At 47.7% G+C, this 19,756-nt stretch overlaps 1 protein-coding gene across 3 annotated transcripts in view; it reads right to left on the bottom strand.

Moving 5' to 3' along the window:
• The window catches only part of LOC112243139 (E3 ubiquitin-protein ligase Midline-1), a 76,447-nt gene that overhangs the window by 29,921 nt on the left and 26,770 nt on the right, over positions 1–19,756 (bottom strand). The window contains exon 1 of one of the 3 annotated variants that reach the window (XM_042319983.1): positions 6,305–6,510. The exons of 1 other annotated variant lie outside the window; for it this stretch is intronic. The gene's annotated coding sequence lies outside the window, so the exon portion shown is untranslated. Of the gene's footprint in view, positions 1–5,907; positions 5,931–6,304; positions 6,511–19,756 lie in introns of those variants that run through there. One more of the 3 variants, XM_042319985.1, reaches the window with a different exon arrangement.

Genomic DNA, 19,756 nt, shown 5'->3' with positions numbered 1-19,756 from the left:
ACGATACACATGCACACAAATACACACGCACACACGCACACGCACGCACACACACACACACACACACACACACACACACACACACACACACACACACACACACACACACACACACACACACACACACACGCACACGCACACATGTGCACACACACACACACACACACACACACACACACACACACACACGCACACACGCACACGCACGCACGCACGAACGCAGGCACGCACACGCACACGCACACGCATGTGCACACGCACACACACACACACACACACACACACACACACACGCACACACACACACACACACACACACACACACACACACACACACACACACACACACACACACACACACACACACACACACACACACACACACACACACACACACACACACACACACGGGATGGGTAGGGATTGGAGCAGGGACAGGGGTCTCTGATTCCCTCTGCTCCCAAACAACAAGCTGACCTGGAACACAGGGATCACATCCCAATCTGAACTCTTTCTCCCTGCTCAAAACGTCAGTGTTTCTCAAATGTGTCACTGGGTTGAGGCAGTAAGCATACAAAGTTTCACAAATTCATCATTCGATTACAAAAGAGAATGAGAAAGGTAAGAATTACTGTTTCAAAGATTAGTAAAATCTGTAAAACTTCCCAGTGTGTTCATGATAAACCCTGTGTTAATCTGTTCCAGTGTGTTCATGATGAACCCTGTGTTAATCTATTCCGGTGTGTTCATGATGAACCCTGTGTTAATCTGTTCCAGTGTGTTCATGATAAACCCTGTGTTAATCTGTGTGTTCACATCACTCAAGTTTTATAAAGTGGGGATGGGATCACTTTAAATTAAGGAGGGTACCATCTACCATCTGCTCTCCATGTGCCTCCCCTCCCACCCTCCCTCGCTACCTCGCTCGCTCCCACCCTCCCTCCCTCCCTTGCTCTCTCAATCCCCTCCCTGACAGACAGATCCATATTGTTGACATTCTAGACGTCTTGGTGAACACAAAGCGGTGGGTGTGAGAGTGAGTAACATATGGTGTTGGAGATGGAATGTCAATGGCTTTCCCCTGTCTGATTTCCTGTGGAGTCTCCAGCTGGGCAGCAATACCTGCTGTACTGTAGGCTAGTATGTAGTGTACTGTAGTGTAGTGTACTGTAGGCTAGTATGTAGTGTACTGTAGGCTAGTATGTAGTGTACTGTAGTGTAGTGTACTGTCGTGTATTGCAGTGTAATGTAGTGTAGTGTGCTGTACTGTACTGTACGGTAGTGTACTGTTAGGTAGTGTACTGTACTGTACTGTACTGTACTGTTAGGTAGTGTACTGTACTGTATTGTATGGTAGTGTACTGTTAGGTAGTGTACTGTACTGTACTGTACTGTACTGTTAGGTAGTGTACTGTACTGTATTGTATGGTAGTGTACTGTTAGGTACTGTACTGTACTGTACTGTACTGTACTGGTACTGTACTGTACTGTACTGTACTGTTAGGTAGTGTACTGTACTGTAGTGTACTGTAGTGTAGTGTAGTGTACTGTTAGGTAGTGTACTGTACTGTACTGTACGGTAGTGTACTGTTAGGTAGTGTACTGTACTGTACTGTACTGTACTGTTAGGTAGTGTACTGTACTGTATTGTATGGTAGTGTACTGTTAGGTACTGTACTGTACTGTACTGTTAGGTAGTGTACTGTACTGTAGTGTACTGTACTGTTAGGTAGTGTACTGTAGTGTACTGTACTGTTAGGTAGTGTACTGTAGTGTACTGTAGTGTACTGTACTGTAGTGTACTGTAGTGTAGTGTAGTGTACTGTACTGTTAGGTAGTGTACTGTAGTGTATTGTACGGTAGTGTACTGTACTGTAGTGTACTGTAGTGTAGTGTAGTGTACTGTAGTGTTCTGTACTGTAGTGTACTGTAGTGTAGTGTAGTGTAGTGTACTGTTAGGTAGTGTACTGTTAGGTCGTGTACTGTAGTGTATTGTACGGTAGTGTACTGTACTGTAGTGTACTGTAGTGTAGTGTAGTGTAGTGTACTGTACTGTTAGGTAGTGTACTGTAGTGTACTGTAGTGTACTGTACTGTAGTGTACTGTAGTGTAGTGTAGTGTACTGTACTGTACTGTTAGGTAGTGCACTGTTAGGTCGTGTACTGTAGTGTATTGTACGGTAGTGTACTGTTAGGTACTGTACTGTACTGTACTGTACTGTACTGTTAGGTAGTGTACTGTAGTGTACTGTACTGGTGCATTTTAGTGTCAGTGTGTTTCAGTGGAGAAGAGTGAGGCTCATCTTCACACACCCGTGACCCAGAGGTTCCTAAAAACATGGTACTAGTTCCTTTCTCTACCTATAGTAGCCTAACACATGCCTGCTATTTAAAAAATAATGTTTTTATATACTGTTTTGATATACACAAAGTCCTTGGGCAGCAGGGTAGCCTAGTGGTTAGAGTGTTGGACTAGTAACTGGAAGGTTGCAAGTTCAAATCCCTGAGGTACAATTCTGTTGTTCTGCCCCTGAACAGGCAGTTAACCCACTGTTCCTAGGCTGTCATTGTAAATAATAATTTGTTCTTAACTGACTTGCCTGGTTAAATAACAGTAAAAACACATTTTAAAAAAGGAATAGTTTCATATGTGTGTTTTGCAACATTCATGCATAATACAAAATAAATTGATGGCATGCTCCAGAGTGGTGCAGCGGTCTAAGGGACTGCATCTCAGTGTAAGAGATGTCACAACAGTCCCTGGTTCGATTCCAGGCTGTATCACATTTGGCCGTGATTGGGAGTCCCATTAGGCGGCACACAATTGGCCCAGTGTCATCTGGGTTAGGTTTTGGCCGGGGTGTGCCGTCATTGTAAATAACAATTTGTTCTTTAACTGACTTGCCTAGTTAAATTGAAAAAAAAAAAAATTGTTCAAACTGTGCTTATCTATAAGGAATGTAACACTGAGTCAGCAGTGTTATCATACACAAAAATTATGCTGCATTAACTTGGATTAGTAAATGCATGGGTGGATCTGAATGATCAATTGCCTTGAAGCCAGCCCCCTGTCTGCCCACTGCCAGCAATGGAAAAATGTGAACTTTACAATGGGGCTGGGACAGGCTCTTACAACCAACCCGGGGGTGTTGGCACCTACAGTCATTGGTTGGCACAAGACTCACAATCAATAGCCAATAGGACTGTGCATTCACGTGTCCTGAGATATAGAGACAGACCACTTTTAAAAAGCCAACTAACACTGTCTAATGAGTAACCACATCTAGACACTACCAGCCTAAAAAGAGACCCACAGAGCTGTTGTCATAAAGGTTGTTAAATCCCCGACATCTAGTGCCAGCAGACCGGGCAAGATTAACTGCAGGAAAGCCGATAATATAACCTTAATAATGGGATGAAGTGTAAATTGTTTATCCCCAGGGCCCAGGCATGTATGGCAGTGTAACAGCTGAACTACCAGAGAAACAGTCGACAGGGATAAGGTTCTCTGCATGTGGGCACTGACAGGTTTTCCATTTGGGATATATGCACGAATCAAGCATTAGTACTCTACTAAGCAATACGGTGCTTCCGTGAAACTGAATATTAGAGCTTCTATTTGAGCTCACAGATGTAGGACTTTAATTTGAGTCAGTTTGCTACAGCAGTAAAATTACAAAACTTTAGAAACCCTTTTAAAACCTTGAATACACTTCAACTTTGCAATTCCTGCTATGCATGAAAATGCTCAGCAACAGAAGAGTGATCAAATTAAGATCCTACATCTGTATAACTAAATAGATTTTTTAAAATTAAACGAGTCATACTTGGATTGTTTTTTCTCTCAATTCAAGCTCTTTCTAATCAGCTTTGCCACGCTATTTGATCATCTCTAATGATGGCCTTTATCCTTGTATTCATCATTAGAGATAGAGAGAGAGAGAGCGAGAGAACTTGCTCTTTTTCCCGGGGCAGATACCTAACATGTTTATCTGTAATCCTGTTTTTGTGGCGTATCTGTGACCAATGTGTGACCTGGCTCTGCCTCCTAAAGCAGCCGGTTCAATAGAGCGGTCCAACAGCCCACTCCTGTCAAGGTCGACGTCAAGTCTGACATTTCAAAGTGAAATCTCAAACTTTAGAGTGCTTTTTTTAAACCTTGAATACACTACAAGTTTGCATATCCTGCTGAGCAGGACATTTTTTCAGCAGAAAAAGAGTGATCAAATTAAGATTCTACATATGTATTGATTATGACATGACAATAGGTATTTCATTTGTTTAGTGTTGATGTCTCGATGAGGGATATTGATTACAATGTGTGCCAATAAACAATAGCCTACAGTAAGGAATGTAAGTGTAAAAATACAATAGTACAGTTATGAAATGCAACCAGCTGAAGAAGATACACTGCAAAGGAGTTTGTGTGCAGTTGAGAGAGACAATCCAATGTAGATTTGACCACAGATAAGAAATTGGAAACAGAGGCCATTAGTTGGATTGATTCATTGCCAGTTAGCCTTTAGCCAGCCAAGCAGTCAAGCAGCATTAGAACAGAGGGTCTGTTAGCTACGCCTGCTGTTGGCAGGGTCGGTCTTTCTGTAGGTCATCCTGGTCAGTTATCAGAACAGCCAAACTCTCCCATTTCCTCTCTGCGGCTTGGCAGGTGGCATCAGCAGGAAAATAGTGTTTTCTTTCCATGGCCACGTGAACTTTCACTGAATCCCCCTCAGACTCATTATTTTCCAGCAAAGCCCTGGCCCAGCATAGATTTCATGATAACAGAATTTGGTCGCAGTTGGATTGCACTAATCTCTTATAAAATATAATCTAACGTTCTCCCTTGATCCCAAAATACTGTACAAAGTACTCACTGGATTAAATTGAGGGTTTATTATTCATCATTGAAATTACTTGAAAAAATGTATAGGTTAACAAAGTACATATTTTGTTATTCTTGTACGTAAAGTGTACTGTTTATATTGCTGCATAGTGATTTCAGATTACCACATATAAATTGATGGGCAATTTAGCCACTACAAAACAGAGGTAAAAGAGGGACACCTAGTGGCTGACATGTAAACCGCATGACAATGACAATCCCTGACAAATTGACTATTTAAACTGATGATAAATCATGCACTATGCACACACACACTGCTATAATACTAATCTATATTAGTACCAAACAAAACGTTACCGATGTAGACTGCCAAAGTCGATACTCACTATCCCGCCTGTACATTTCCTTGTTGACCTCTTTCAACATCTAGGCTACAATCAACGTAAACAAATCATTCACACACTGACAAGGTTTCCATGGGGATACAAGTGATCTAAGAGTGGTTCCAGAGAAAAGTCAGGCATTTCTCTGTTCCCCCGGGAGATAGTTAGTTACTAATTAATCAAGAAAACCCCAGGCTCCAACAAGTCTCCATTTTACATTTATAAAATAATCAAGTAATAAGGAAGTACACAGATCTAAAACTACAGGCAATGTTTTGTTACAGTAGTACTGCTTTGAAGCTAGACAGGCAACTCAGATTGCAAACACTGCTATATTTCACTTGTGTTTATCTTATCTTAAGTAGTAAAAGACATTTGGTGGGGCATTGGGACACCGGGATATTCTCATTCCCCTGTTAGCACTGGTATAACTCTCATACTGTGGAACAAACTGAGAATGTTATTGGTAATACACTTTTGAAAAAGAGGAGCTTCACTCAACACAAAAATAGCTTTCATTGAAATGTGTGAGAGCCAGACATGAATTCTACGAACTGAAAAACAATAAATCCTGATTTTCCAACTGCATTCTGCAAATGGAATGTTTGATCAAAAAGGCAACACTTCTTAGGATTGATCTAACTCATAAATAATGTTTTCTTAACAATCAAGGTGGTCAAACCTTGGTATTTGGTATCAGCCCTGAAGTTGACACACCAGCTTTCCTAAATCACAACATCCGCAGCTTCACACTGAGACCCGTCCAAAGAATGAGGATCACAGACAATCCATTCAGCACATGATCACAACATTTTGCCGTGTCGTTTCACTCACTGCCTCCCTCAACCACTGTGTTATTCTGCACACTGTGATGTCACACTTTCATAATTCAACCATAATGGAATTTTCTGAGTGCAGAACAGCAGAGTGACATCAGCTTTTGAACTACGCCCTTTTGCTCCCAAACATGTCAACACACAGACACCGAAACACATACAGCACACAGACACCACTTGTTTCTGTGTAAGAAAATATGCAAACCTGAAGATAAAGAAAGCAGTAACCTCTTTTTTTTTTACCTGCCACATGGTTAAAATCCCATTATCCACAAACAGGGGGAAAATAAGAAATGTCTCACAGTTGACGAGTCTGGTAACTCTACACTATAATAGGCCAATCCAATGCAACGCTCTGCAATAACAGGCTGACTCATCTGTTTTTACCTCCAGTACCAGTTTTGACTCGTCTGTTTTTTACCTCCAGTACCAGTATTGACTCTTCTGTGAGTTTCTGGCCCTCTAGGAGGGTTGAAACTGTCTGCCGTGGGCTGCAATCTAACCAATCACACAGAGGGGGAGGGACCTCTGAGATGGTGGGTGTGTCTGCTCAGGGATTGTGAGCTGAGAAGCTTTGCTGTGTTCAGAAAGAATTTCCATAAAACGGCACATATGGTGTTACTGGAGAATGTTTATATAATCCAATAACCATCAATCATAATGTATGTGGATGCAGTGACTAGTCGTTGGCATATAGAAACACAGCAGGAAGAGCCACACTATCAATCCAGTATATCACACAATGATTAGTATACACCACAACACACCAATGCTGATGAAAAACACATAACACTGTCACAATGTGAGGTGGGGGGGTCTTATCCCAGTCCAATGTGAGGTGGGGGGGTCTTATCCCAGTCCAATGTGAGGTCCCAGTCCAATGGGGGGGTCTTATCCCAGTCCAATGTGAGGTGGGGGGGTCTTATCCCAGTCCAATGTGAGGTGGGGGGTCTTATCCCAGTCCAATGTGAGGTGGGGGGTCTTATCCCAGTCCAATGTGAGGTGGGGGGTCTTATCCCAGCCCAATGTGAGGTGGGGGGTCTTATCCCAGTCCAATGTGAGGAGGGGTCTCATCCCAGTCCAATGGGGGTCTCATCCCAGTCCAATGTGAGGTGGGGGGTCTCATCCCAGTCCAATGTGAGGTGGGGGGTCTCATCCCAGTCCAATGTGAGGTGGGGGGTCTTATCCCAGTCCAATGTGAGGTGGGGGGGTCTTATCCCAGTCCAATGTGAGGTGGGGGGTCTTATCCCAGTCCAATGTGAGGTGGGGGGTCTCATCCCAGTCCAATGTGAGGTGGGGGGTCTTATCCCAGTCCAATGTGAGGTGGGGGGTCTCATCCCAGTCCAATGTGAGTCCAATGTGAGGGGGGGTCTTATCCCAGTCCAATGTGAGGTGGGGGGTCTTATCCCAGTCCAATGTGAGAGGGGGGGGTCTTATCCCAGTCCAATGTGAGGTGGGGGGGTCTCATCCCAGTCCAATGTGAGGTGTGGGGGGTCTCATCCCAGTCCAATGGGATGGGGGGGTCTCATCCCAGTCCAATGTGAGGTGGGTGGGGGTCTCATCCCAGTCCAATGTGAGGTGGGTGGGGGTCTCATCCCAGTCCAATGTGAGGTGGGGGGGGCAAGTCTCATCCCAGTCCAATGTGAGGTGGGGGAGTCTCATCCCAGTCCAATGTGAGGTGGGGGGGGGGGGTCTCATCCCAGTCCAATGTGAGGTGGGGGGTCTCATCTCAGTCCAATGTGAGATGGGGGGTCTCATCCCAGTCCAATATGAGGTGGGGGGGGTCTCATCCCAGTCCAATGTGAGAGTGGGGGGTCTCATCCCAGTCCAATGTGAGGTGAGGGGGGGTCTCATCCCAGTCCAATGTGAGGTGGGGGGGTCTCATCCCAGTCCAATGTGAGGTGGGGGGGGGGTCTCATCCCAGTCCAATGTGGGGGGGGGATCTCATCCCAGTCCAATGTGAGGTGGGGGATTTCATCCCAGTCCAATGTGAGGGGGGGGGTCTCATCCCAGTCCAATGTGAGGTGGGGGGTCTCATCCCAGTCCAATGTGAGGTGTGGGGGTCTCATCCCAGTCCAATGTGAGTGTGGGGGTCTCATCCCAGTCCAATGTGAGGTGTGGGGGTCTCATCCCAGTCCAATGTGAGGTGTCTCATCCCAGTCCAATGTGAGTGGGGGGTCTCATCCCAGTCCAATGTGAGGTGGGGGTCTTATCACAGTCCAATGTGAGGTGGGGGGTCTTATCCCAGTCCCATATGTGGTGGGGGGTCTTATCACAGTCCAATGTGAGGTGGGGGGTCTTATCCCAGTCCCATATGAGGTGGGGAGTCTCATCCCAGTCCAATGTGAGGTGGGGGGGGTCTTATCCCAGTCCAATGTGAGGTGGGGGGTCTCATCCCAGTCCAATGTGAGGTGAGGGGGGGTCTCATCCCAGTCCAATGTGAGGTGGGTGGGGGTCTCCCAGTCCAATGTGAGGTGGGGGCAAGTCTCATCCCAGTCCAATGTGAGGTGGGGGAGTCTCATCCCAGTCCAATGTGAGGTGGGGGGTCTCATCCCAGTCCAATGTGAGGTGAGGGGGGGTCACATCCCAGTCCAATGTGAGGTGGGGAGTCTCATCCAGTCCAATGTGAGGTGGGGGGTCTCATCCCAGTCCAATGTGAGGGGGGGGGGGGTCTCATCCCAGTCCAATGTGAGGTGGGGGGTATCATCCCAGTCCAATGTGAGGTGGGGGGTCTCATCACAGTCCAATGTGAGATGGGGGTTCTCATCCCAGTCCAATATGCGTGGGGTGGTCTCATGCCAGTCCAATGTGAGTGGGGGGGGTCTCATCCCAGTCCAATGTGAGGTGGGGGGTCTCATCCCAGTCCAATGTGAGGTGGGGGGGGGTGTCTCATCCCAGTCCAATGTGAGGTGGGGGGATCTCATCCCAGTCCAATGTGAGGTGGGGGGGATTTCATCCCAGTCCAATGTGAGGTGGGGGTCTCGTCCCAGTCCAATGTGAGGGGGGGGTCTCATCCCAGTCCAATGAGGTGAGGTGGGGGGTCTCATCCCAGTCCAATGTGAGGTGGGGGGTCTTATCACAGTCCAATGTGAGATGGGGGGTCTTATCCCAGTCCCATATGTGGTGTGGGGGGTCTTATCACAGTCCAATGTGAGGGGTCTCATCCCAGTCCAATGGGGGGTCTTATCCCAGTCCCAATATGAGGTGAGGTGGGGGTCTCATCCCAGTCCAATGTGAGGTGAGGGGGGGGTCTTATCCCAGTCCAATGTGAGGTGGGGGGTCTCATCCCAGTCCAATGTGAGGTGGGGGGTCTCATCCCAGTCCAATGTGAGGAGGGTGGGGTCTCATCCCAGTCCAATGTGAGGGGGGGGGCAAGTCTCATCCCAGTCCAATGTGAGGTGGGGGGCAAGTCTCATCCCAGTCCAATGTGAGGTGGGGGGGGTCTAATCCCAGTCCAATGTGAGGTGGGGGGGGTCTCATCCCAGTCCAATGTGAGGTGGGGGTCTCATCCCAGGGGGGTCTCATCCCAGTCCAATGTGAGGTGGGGGGGGGAGTCTCATCCCAGTCCAATGTGAGGTGGGGGGTCTTATCCCAGTCCAATGTGAGGTGGGGGGTCTCATCACAGTCCAATGTGAGATGGGGGGGGATCTCATCCCAGTCCAATATGAGGTGGGGTGATCTCATGCCAGTCCAATGTGAGGGGGGGTCTCATCCCAGTCCAATGTGAGGTGGGGGGGATCTCATCCCAGTCCAATGTGAGGTGGGGGGTCTCATCCCAGTCCAATGTGAGGTGGGGGGGGTCTCATCCCAGTCCAATGTGAGGTGGGGGGTCTCATCCCAGTCCAATGTGAGGGGGGATCTCATCCCAGTCCAATGTGAGGTGGGGGGTTTTTCCCAGTCCAATGTGAGGTGGGGGGTCTCGTCCCAGTCCAATGTGAGGTCTCATCCCAGGGGGGTCTCATCCCAGTCCAATGTGAGGTGGGGGGTCCCAGGGGGGTCTCATCCCAGTCCAATGTGAGGTGTGGGGGTCTCATCCCAGTCCAATGTGAGGTGTGGGGTGTCTCATCCCAGTCCAATGTGAGGTGTGGGGGTCTCATCCCAGTCCAATGTGAGGTGTGGGGGTCTCATCCCAGTCCAATGTGAGGATGGGGGGTCTTATCACAGTCCAATGTGAGGTGGGGGGTCTTATCCCAGTCCCATATGTGCTGGGGGGTCTTATCACAGTCCAATGTGAGGTGGGGGGTCTTATCCCAGTCCAATGTGAGGTGGGGGGTCTCATCCCAGTCCAATGTGAGGTGGGGGGGTATCATCCCAGTCCAATGTGAGGTGGGTGGGTGTCTCATCCCAGTCCAATGTGAGGTGGGGGGGGCAAGTCTCATCCCAGTCCAATGTGAGGTGAGGGGGGAGTCTCATCCCAGTCCAATGTGAGGAGGGGGGGGTCTCATCCCAGTCCAATGTGAGGTGGGGGGGGTCTCATCCCAGTCCAATGTGAGGTGGGGGAGTCTCATCCCAGTCCAATGTGAGGTGGGGGGTCTCATCCCAGTCCAATGTGAGGTGGGGGGTATCATCCCAGTCCAATGTGAGGTGGGGGGGGGTCTCATCCCAGTCCAATGTGAGGTCCCAGGGGGGGGTCTTATCCCAGTCCAATGTGAGGTGGGGGGGGTCTTATCATCCCAGTCCAATGTGAGGTGGGGGTCTTATCCCAGTCCCATATGAGGTGGGGGAGTCTCATCCCAGTCCAATGTGAGGTGGGGGGGGTCTTATCCCAGTCCAATGTGAGGTGGGGGGTCTCATCCCAGTCCAATGTGAGGTGGGGGGGGTCTCATCCCAGTCCAATGTGAGGTGGGTGAGGGGGGGTCTCATCCCAGTCCAATGTGAGGTGGGGGAGTCTCATCCCAGTCCAATGTGAGGTGGGGGTGGGGGGGTCTCATCCCAGTCCAATGTGAGGTGGGGGGTCTCATCCCAGTCCAATGTGAGATGGGGGGGGTCTCATCCCAGTCCAATATGAGGTGGGGGGTCTCATCCCAGTCCAATGTGAGGTGTGGGGGTCTCATCCCAGTCCAATGTGAGGGGGGTCTCATCTCAGTCCAATGTGAGGTGGGGGGGGTCTCATCCCAGTCCAATGTGAGGTGTGGGGGTCTCATCCCAGTCCAATGTGAGGTGTTGGGGGTCTCATCCCAGTCCAATGTGAGGTGGGGGAGTCTCATCCCAGTCCAATGTGAGGTGGGGGGTCTCATCCCAGTCCAATGTGAGGTGGGGGGTCTCATCCCAGTCCAATGTGAGGGGGGGGGGTCTCATCCCAGTCCAATGTGAGGTGGGGGTCTCATCCCAGTCCAATGTGAGGTGGGGGTCCATCCCAGTCCAATGTGAGTGGGGGGTCTCATCCCAGGGGGTCTTATCACAGTCCAATGTGAGGTGGGTGGGGTCTTATCCCAGGCCCATATGAGGTGGGGAGTCTCATCCCAGTCCAATGTGAGGTGGGGGGTCTTATCCCAGTCCAATGGTAGGTGGGGGTCTCATCCCAGTCCAATGTGAGGTGGGGGGGTCTCATCCCAGTCCAATGTGAGGTGGGTGGGGGTCTCATCCCAGTCCAATGTGAGGTGGGGGGGGGGCAAGTCTCATCCCAGTCCAATGTGAGGTGGGGGAGTCTCATCCCAGTCCAATGTGAGGTGGGGGTCTCATCCCAGTCCAATGTGAGGTGGGGGCAAGTCTCATCCCAGTCCAATGTGAGGTGGGGGGTCTCATCCCAGTCCAATGTGAGGTGGGGGGTCTCATCCCAGTCCAATGTGAGGTGGGTGGGGGTCTCATCCCAGTCCAATGTGAGGTGGGGGGATTTCATCCCAGTCCAATGTGAGGTGAGGGGGGGTCTCGTCCCAGTCCAATGTGAGAGGGGGGTCTCATTCCAGTCCAATGTGAGGTGGGGGGGGTCTCATCCCAGTCCAATGTGAGGTGGGGGGGGTCTCATCCCAGTCCAATGTGAGGTGGGGGGTCTCATCCCAGTCCAATGTGAGGTGGGGGGTCTCATCCCAGTCCAATGTGAGGTGAGGGGGGGTCTCATCCCAGTCCAATGTGAGGTGGGGGGGGTCTCATCCCAGTCCAATGTGAGGTGGGGGTCTAATCCCAGTCCAATGTGAGGTGGGGGGTCTCTTCCCAGTCCAATGTGGGTCTCATCCCAGTCCAATGTGAGGTGGGGGGTCTTATCCCAGTCCAATGTGTCTCATCCCAGTGTGAGGGGGGGTCTCATCCCAGTCCAATGTGAGGTGGGGGGTCTCATCCCAGTCCAATGTGAGGTGTGGGGGTCTCATCCCAGTCCAATGTGAGGTGGGGGGTCTCATCCCAGTCCAATGTGAGGTGCAGGTGGGGGGTCTCATCCCAGTCCAATGTGAGATGGGGGGTCTCATCCCAGCTCCAATGTGAGTGGGGGGAGGTCTCATCCCAGCTCCAATGTGAGGTGGTGGGGTCTCGTCCCAGTCCAATGTGAGTTCCCAGTCCAATGGGGGGGTCTCATCCCAGTCCAATGTGAGGTGGGGGGTCTCATCCCAGTCCAATATGAGGTGAGGTGGGGGTTCTCATCCCAGTCCAATGTTAGGTGGGGGGGGGTCTCATCCCAGCTCCAACGTGAGGTGGGGGGGTCTCAGGGAAACACTATACAGCCCAGTGACAAATAGCCAAACTAAACAATGAATGATGTCACCATGCATCATTACACCTGTACAGAATGAGACCACTGGACTAACAGAGCAGAAACACCCACAGTGGAACGAAAGCTAGACTTCCATGGTAAAGAGTTATCAGGATCGTATTGGCTGTGCTGTTTACCACAGTGAAGACATTAGCTTCTGCATGAAAATGGTGTGTTCACAGTCACAACAACAAACATTCCATCATCCTCAATCCCAGTCCAATGTGAGGTGGGGGGTCTCATCCCAGTCCAATGTGAGGTGGGGAGTCTCATCCCAGTCCAATGTGAGGTGGGGGGGTCTCATCCCAGTCCAATGTGAGGTGAGGCGGTCTCGTCCCAGTCCAATGTCAGGTGGGGGTCTCGTCCCAGTCTAATGTGAGGTGGGGGGTCTCATCCCAGTCCAATGTGAGGTGGGGGTCTCATCCCAGTCCAATGTGAGGTGGGGGGTCTCGTCCCAGTCCAATGTGAGGTGGGCGGTCTCGTCCCAGTCCAATGTGAGGTGAGGCGGTCTCGTCCCAGTCCAATGTGAGGTGGGGGGTCTCGTCCCAGTCCAATGGCATCATGATCATAATGCTGAGGCGATGGTAAAGAGTAAACACTGGGAAGCTTTATCTTGACTTTCATTGAACTTCACAAGCCACGTGTCAGTTTCTCGCACTGAACACACCCTCATTCCATCTTCCCATGTAAACACACTGAGTGGACATGGGGACACAGCAGAATGTCTCTGCCGTTGAAACAGTTGACTGAGACGGTGTTGAAAGTCTCCTCAGTTTGTTGGCACCAGTTCCACCGCTCTCTCTGTGGTCATGTGGAAAAATGCACCCTCTTCTAAACATCTGCAGCTACTAGATGTGTTTGGCAGCCGCCCGCTGATGCAATCACATTGTATAACATCTGATCAATGCTAAACCCTGGCCTCCATCCCACCTCCATAGCCAAAGGGCTGATGTATATCCCGTAGCTCAGCTCACACGTTCCACTACCTCGGATGACCTTTTATCAATGGATCACTGAGATTCTCTCCCAAAATGGCACTCTATTCCCTATTTAGTGCACTACTTTTCACCAAGGGCCCATAGAGCTCTGGTCAAAAGTAGTGCACTTTATAGGGAATAGAGTGCCATTTGAGATGCAAAATATGACTATTGATATCTCGTAATAAGTTAGTTTACAGCACTAAGGCCCCAGAACAGCATGCTGGCTACAGAGCTCTGGCAGTAATCCATTCAGATTGGTCATTACCCACAGCAGAACCCCTGCCACGAGAACGCTTATGTTCATGTTTTCTTTTTCACTTCAGAAAGCTATGAAAATGTAATCCAGTTTTCTATGGGTTGAGAAAAGATTGATTAATGAATAAAAGTACTTCAGTGGCCCATTGCACTACACTAGAGCAACTACCCACTGGGCACCCTCTGATTGAATCACTGTTGTTTCCATGTCATTTCAATTCAATTACGTTGAACCAACTTGGAAAAGATGATGAATTGACCTCTGCCCAGTCAGTAGGGTTACGATGGTGACATTACATTTATTTTTTGAAGTAGGGGCATGGATCAGAAAGTCAGTCAGTGTATGGTGTGCCCACCATTTGCCTCATGCAGCTTGACACATTTCCTTCGCATAGAGTTGATCAGGCTGTTGATTGTGGCCTGTGGAATGTTGTCCAATTAATTTTTTACTGGCTGTGCTAAGTTGCTGGATATTGGCGGGAACTGGAACATGCTGTTGTAAACGTCGATCCAGAGCATCCCAAACATGCTCAACGGGTGACATGTCTGGTGAGTATGCAGGCCATGGAAGTATTGGGACATTTTCAGCTTTCAGGAATTGTGTACAGATCCTTGCGTCATAGGGCCGTGCATTATCATGCTGAAACATGAGGTGATGGCAGTGGATGATGAATAGCACAACAATGGGCCTCAGGATCTCATCAAGGAATCTCTGTGCCTTCAAGATAAAATGATATTTCTTGTTCTATCCGTAGCTTCTGCCTGCTCATACTATACACACCACCACGTTGGGGCACTCTGTTCACAATGTTGACATCAGCAAACCGCTCGCCCACACAACACCATACACATTGTCTGCCATCTGCCCGGTACAGTTGAAACCGGGATTCATCCGTGAAGAGCACACTTCTCCATCGTGCCAGTGACCATCGAAGGTGAGCATTTGCCCACTGAAGTCGGTTACGACGCCGAAGTCAGGTCAAGACCCTGGTGAGGATGATGAGCACGCAGATGAGCTTCCATGAGACGGTTTCTGACAGTTTGTGCAGAAGTACTTTGATTGTGTAAACCCACAAATTCATCAGCTGTCTGGGTGGCTCGTCTCGGACCATCCTGCAGGTGAAGAAGCCGGATGTGGAAGTCCTGGGCTGGCGTGATCACATGTGGTCTGCGGTTGTGAGGCCGGTTGGACGTACTGACAAATTCTCTAAAACGACATTGGAGGCGGCTTATGGTACAGAAATTAACATTAAAGTATCTAGCAACAGTTCTGGTGGAAATTCCTGCTGTCAGTGTGCCAATTGCACGCTCCCTCAAAACTTGAGACATCTGTGACATTGTGTTGTGTGACAAAACTGCACATTTTAGAGTGGCCTTTTATTGTCCCCTGCACAAGGTGCACCTGTGTAATGATAATGCTGTTTTATCAGCTTCTTGATATACCACATCTGTCAGATGGATGGATTCTCACTAACAGGGATGTAAACAAATTTGTGCACACAATTTGAAAGAAATAAGCTTTCTGTGAAAATTTTGTGTCATTTAAGGTGATGACGATTATCAATTAACTATGTTTAATGATTATGATGATTAAATTAATCCTGTAACAATGAACTCATTAGCAATCATGGGGCACCACGGAAAAAGTTTATTTAACGAGTTACCGTTTTCTGAATTAACTCTTAAAGATATAAAGATGACTTACATTTCAGTCATAAATCAGTCATTAATTAATTTACCTTTAGTCTCATTCTGGATGTTGCAAATTCCTTGCATATCTGCACAACCCCAGCATAAGTGATGAATCAGTGATATACACATTGGCTTAATGTTTTATTTACTAACTAACTAAATAATCACACAGAATTACATAAACGCACAAATAGAATAGCTTACACATTGATTACTACAAAATGCAATGAAAAGTCCCTAGTGGACGAAACCGATATGACGGCTTGTTACACAAAATGGCAGATTCAAAAGAGAGGGAAAGGGAGGGGCATGTAAGAAAGAGCTGGAGAAAAAGGGAAAGGAGTTCACTAACGTACATACAGCCGAGAACTATGCTCAGGGAAATGTGAATACTTTGCACATGAACGGCCGCTCATTCGAAAGAATTGCAATCAACACATTTACGTGTGTATGTCTTTGTTGTCTCTCTGTTGAAATCGCCGGTCCGTCTGGGGAGTAATTTGACTGAAAGTCTCTGGTTTGTTCACCAGGGATCAAAGTCTTTCGTAGTTGTAGCTCTATTATTATGTATACATCAGATGTACCAATGGTCGTTTGATAGGGAAATGTTCTATATGATTGATCTTTCAGAGTACCACCCGGTGGTTCACGGTTGCATTTACTAGACTAAAGTACTTAAACAGCTGCATATGGAATGTTCCTGTACAGTCTTCATCTTTCTCACTCAAGAAAGTTTTAGAGTTTCTAACCATTTTGTACCTTTCATCTAATGCTGTCTATGTACTGGTCTTGTAGAGTCTTCACACCGTCCGTCCGCCTGCTTGCTATTTAGTTTTAAACCATTTCTCAGCCATGTAGCCACTGCTTTATGTTATCTGGTCTATAGAGATTTTCTTCTTCTCTGTTGAAAGTTTTCAGAGCATTTCGTACCTTCCACCTCACGCTGTCGGTCCCATTGGTCTGATGTAAATTTCATCACAGGTCATTTTATGCACTCTGAAATAAAGGGGCGTTCCCTGATGATGACATAATGCCTCTGCTCACGGGGGTGTGGTCACGGACTGGTTAAGACTTCATATGAAAAACAATTCTCTCATTTAGAAGGCTAACACCACATTACATCTTCTCACAAATAGTTTCATATTTAATCGTATAAGTTCCACAACATCTAGATGTGAATCTGATCACTGGGAAATATACACATTCAGAGATACAGTTATGTTGTTCTCTGTCCTTAGTTACATCACAAATTAGTAATGAATTCAACATGATTGTTCTTTAAGTACCCTTTCAACCATATGGATTACGGAAATATTGTTTCATTATCCAACCTTGGATGTCACAAACCTCTCTCTGTTGCAACAAAGGGATTTTTTAAACTTCCCTTTCATTGTGTGAGAGAGAGTTCCTGCAGCAATTTAGACCATCATCAAACGTCCAACTTCACCCCTCTCTCCCACTGTGGGAGAGAGAGAGAGAGAGAGAGAGAGTGAGATCTGGTGCCTATGATCATCACCCAATAGGGCAAGTCATGTCAGAATGGAACATTTCTGCGATTTTTATTTCAGCTCATGGAACATGGGACCAACACTTTACATGTTGCATTCATATTTTTGTTCAGTGTAGTTGATTTTGCGAACTCATAAAAACAGAAGCTTCCCAGATAAATAGTGGGTGAGTGGATAGTGCACTGCAACTGCATGGCATCTGTCATGGAAATCTGCCTCAATATGATGTTGATGGCCTACAGTAATCCTCTTAAACGTTAAGTACACTATTTGGGTGACTTTGAGCGCTTCTGGACCAGTTCTGACCAACATTTTTCTGTACAGAGCGCTCTGTGAATTGTTCTGTGACATCTCTGGTTGTCCTGCTCCGCTCTCATCTGAGACACAGGTTGCGTTCCTCTGCCCAGATCTTACCATGCCAGGATAGGTATTTTCCGCATCATCTAACCACTTCATATGTTACAGCAATCTGTCAGCCGATGACACAGTCGATGACGTGGCACGCAACCATTGGTTGATGCACGCAATGTCTGAGCAGGGGAACCCGACCGCAGTATGTGAAATCTGACATCTCATTTGAGTAGGTAGTGACATGTCACATTTTCTGGCCTATCCAGACAAAGGATGTAACTCCATTGGCTGTGAACCTCACAGATCCATTTACAATATGGCATACGAAGTGTGAGACTCTAGAGCAGGGGTACTCAACTCTTACCCTACGAGGTCTGGAGCCTGCTGGTTTTCTGTGCTACCCTATAATTAATCGCACACACCTGGTGTCCCAGGTTCTAAATCAGTTCCTGATTAGATTGGAACATTGAAAAAATGCAGTGGAACTGGCTTCGAGGTCCAGAGTTGAGTTTGAGGGCTCTAGCAGTTACAGCAAACATCATCTCGCTGTGATGTTCTCAGATGGATTTAGAATTGAAACAAGACTACTTTCTCTTGGTCACAGAGGGCCAAAATCAATGTGTGCTTAAAGCTGAAGTTGTAACGAGCCAGCAGGCATTTGAATGGTTCCAATTGTATATTGTCATTAAGTAAGCGCTGACAGACATGGCAGCTCTACTTCTAGCTCCATGGCAACTTTGCTGTATTTAGGTTTTTTTGTGTGTTATTTGTTACATTATTAGCTCAGAACGTTTTTTGTGTTATTACATACAGCCGGGGCACAACTTTTGGATATCAGAGAGGCGGTAACTCACCAGCATTACGATCAGGAATACGACTTTCCAGAATTGAACTGAAGTTCCAGAGGCTGCTCCAAGATGCCGTCGGGGTAGAAGAGGTATTTGGAGTGGAGTTCTAGTCCGGCTGAGGAGGCATGCACACCATCCACCATCCGCTTACGAGTATATTACTCGCTCTTGTTCAGTCGCTGGACAATAAAGTAGACGAGCTCAGGGCAAGGTTCTCCTTCCAGAGAGACATCAGGGATTGTAGCCCTAGGACCATGCCCCAGGACTACCTGACATGATGACTCCTTGCTGTCCCCAGTCCACCTGGCCATGCTGCTGCTCCAGTTTCAACTGTTCTGCCTTACTATTATTTGACCATGCTGGTCTGGAACATCTTGGCCATTCCACCCGGCACATGAACATTTGAACATCTTGCATGATGTTCTGTCCATACTGTGCTGCTGCTCCAGTTTCAACTGTTCTGCCACGACCATGCTGCCACATTTGAACAGCCATGTTCTGTTATAACTGGCCAGCCCCACATAGCCTGGTTCCTCTCTAGGTTTTTTCCTAGGTTTTGGCCTTTCTAGGGAGTTTTTCCTAGCCACCGTGCTTCTACACCTGCATTGCTTGCTGTTTGGGGTTTTAGGCTGGGTTTCTGTACAGCACTTTGAGATATCAGCTGATGTACGAAGGGCTATATAAATACATTTGATTTGATTTGATTTGTAACATACTCTGTTTCACAGAAACATGGCTCTCTCGGGATATACTGTCCCCGTCCATACAGCCAGCTGGGTTCTCAGTTCATCGCACAGACAGGAATAAAAACTCTCGGTGAAGAAGAAAGGCAGGGGGGTGTATGTTTCATGACTAACTACTCATGGTGTGATTGTGATAACATAGTCCTTTTGCTCACCCGATCTAGAATACCTCACAATCAAATGCCAAACATATTACCTCCAAAGAGAATTCTCTTCGGCTATAGTCACAGCCCTCAAACCGATACCACGACAGCCCTCAAGTAACTACACTGGACTTTATGCAAACTGGAAACCACATATCCTGAGGTCGCCTTTATTGTAGCTGGGTATTTTAACTAAGCAAATTTGAGGAAAACTCTATCGAAGTTCTGTAAAAACACTCAACTACTGAAAATTCCCCTTTCGAGATGCCTACAAGCCATCCCCCGCACTCCCTTCGGCAAATCAGATCACGACTCCATCTTCTTCTTCAGTGGGGTTTCTCTGCGGTTGGCATCCAATGTCATGGTGCATTACCATTCTGGAGTGTGGGCCAGAGACAGGGAGAATCTAAATCCTACCTGCCAGCCCAGTTGCTCTTTAAAAAGATAACAAAATATTTGAGACTATGTCTAATGACGTTCTACTCAATATGCT

Source organism: Oncorhynchus tshawytscha, linkage group LG03 (assembly GCF_018296145.1).
Source record: "Oncorhynchus tshawytscha isolate Ot180627B linkage group LG03, Otsh_v2.0, whole genome shotgun sequence".
In the NCBI taxonomy this organism is placed as follows: Eukaryota; Metazoa; Chordata; class Actinopteri; order Salmoniformes; family Salmonidae; genus Oncorhynchus; species Oncorhynchus tshawytscha.
The sequence above is the reverse complement of the archived record's forward strand: the minus strand, read 5'-3'. Positions and strand labels throughout refer to the sequence as shown.